Genomic DNA, 2,500 nt, shown 5'->3' with positions numbered 1-2,500 from the left:
CACAGCATCCTAAGGTGACCGCTTCTGCAGCAGGGTCCTCCCTCGGTGCCGTGTCGGTTATCGTCGGTCCGACTGCCATATATAGTCAGGGAACCAGATCATACACGTAAGGGCCAGATAGCAAGAGAAAAAGAAAGGCAACAGAGAAAAGGGGGTGTTAAGTGCCACTAGCCGGTTATTGATATAAGTTTGCAGTTTTTAATGTTCGTTTTTACTTTATTTTCGTCTTTTTTTTCGTTTTGTGTTTTACTTTCACAAAGATAACGAAGAAAATAGAAGAGGGAGATGTCAATAGCGATCCACATGGACCTGGCTTGAACTACCAACTGTCTCTGATAGATATAAGAGTAGATAAGGGAAACGACAACGGCAATCCGCAAGGATTTATTGGAACCAATTGTCATCACACAGAGAAGAAATTTATGTAAAATTAGGAATTGTATATCATGTACAAGTCACTCATCACGACCGGCAAAATCGCGGGCTAAAGAGATACATCATAGATCTTTACGCCTGCAACTACGACAGCAACAAACCCTATTAATAAAAAAGTTTCATTGTCTCTTGTTCTGCGTGGATGAGTGAATGAGTGTGTGTGTGTGTGTGTGAGTGACAGAGAGTGTGAGTAGAACGATAGTGAGAATGAGCTCACACAGAAGATGTATCACAAACACAAAGATTAACGTTAATATAACAAAACTGAGACAAATTAGCATTGCTCTTAATACAAAGTTATTTCATCTACCACGGTGAATTCAACATTTAATGATATGCGACGGAATGTAAGCTTTAATGAATGGTGACGTAAAAAATATATTTGAAAGCTTTCTAGCAAGCAAATGCTGAGGTAGCCATGTCTAGCTATGCATGTCAGACTTCATCGACGGGGGATTCCTATACCCAATGTGTCGTGCAATGAAGCGAACTGAGCCGGGAAAATCTATAAATAACCTGCTCTCTTCTATGTATCTGTGATAGGAACTCATGACATTCTCTACAGGTATCTAACTATCACGAATCATACGATCGCTTGGGATATACCCAAAACATGCAAGTGACTTCAAGAGGGTGAGGTCATGATCAATAAGCAAATAATAATTCTAGCTTAAACCCTAGTCCTACATTAATTCCACCGACTCGAAAGTTGCCGATCGAACGAATAACTTTGGTTTTACTTGTACCTACTATCGAACGTCGGGGCAGAGATCTATTAAGCAATTTACACAACCCCAGGTTATATCAGGCATCCCTGTGCACTATGATATGGGGGAAGATCCTACACTATACTCAAAATAATAAATATATCTAAAATCGTGTTACAAGCTCCGTTCTAGCGCCATAGAACGTGTCACCAATGAGCAATGTAACAAGGCTATGCATATTCCTTTGGTGCAAACAATTACAAACATCCAATTGATGGGAACAGCGAGCTGTCTCTCAAGCCATCTCACGTGCCGACCGACCGGAAGTGAAAGTGAGGCCAGGTCAAAACGGGAAAATGCGCTACGAGAGGAGAAATGATATGATTGATATTTGTGAGAAAGATGAATCATGAGCATGTTAAATTTGTTGCAGTTGAAACAATATAAATCTCTAATAATGAGAGGAATTAATTAACTACTTGATTACTGAACGATATTCATGTTTGTTGACCACATACCGTGATCACACAGTAATGCGATCTAAGTTCAGAAGGATAGTGTGAGAACATACCATTTACTGTCACTTAGCACTTTTACCCAACAAAGCCAATGGGAGAGTGACTGTACCTACGGCTTAATACATTTATGGGAGAAGAAGGAAAGGGAAAAGAAATAAAGAGACCCAAAACGTGTATCCACGTGGTTTTGTAGACATGGTCAATCGTGGGAGTGGGTCGAGCGAATTTTGGAGATTGTGTGTCCGTGTTGCAAGCCAAAAGGATGCAACGGCCACCCTGCCACCAGACTATAAAAGGCTATGAGCCCTAATACGCTGCTTGTGACTGGTTGGCAGTGATAGTGGTTTTAATGGCTTGACTCTTTATTAATAAGAGTACAACATAGTAAGGGAACACACGAGATGATGTCTTAGGGTAAACACTGTGCAGGATCGCGTGACCGGCCAACCAGCCCTGGCGGGACCAGAGGCGGTAACGACCTGAATATGTCAAGCGCTGGACATGTACTAAGTAAACTGGGTCATCCTTGGGGCACAAGCAGACACATGGCGCGGAAGGAATAATGGTGCAGATGGAGCAGCTACAGGAAGTATGGGGGGAGCGAGGTGAGGTCACCGGTTCCGTCTGTTAATGACCCTCTATAGTGTGTGTGTATACACTTATATAAATACAATTGCATATTTTATATATATATATATATTATATATATATATATATATATATATATATATATATATATATATATATATATATTGTGTGTGTGTGTGTGTGTGTGTGTGTGTGTGTGTGTGTGTGTGTGTGTGTGTACATATATAAATACTTTATATAATACTTCATTAT

The sequence above is a fragment of the Penaeus monodon genome, chromosome 8, assembly GCF_015228065.2.
Source record: "Penaeus monodon isolate SGIC_2016 chromosome 8, NSTDA_Pmon_1, whole genome shotgun sequence".
Taxonomy (NCBI): Eukaryota; Metazoa; Arthropoda; class Malacostraca; order Decapoda; family Penaeidae; genus Penaeus; species Penaeus monodon.
The sequence above is the reverse complement of the archived record's forward strand: the minus strand, read 5'-3'. Positions refer to the sequence as shown.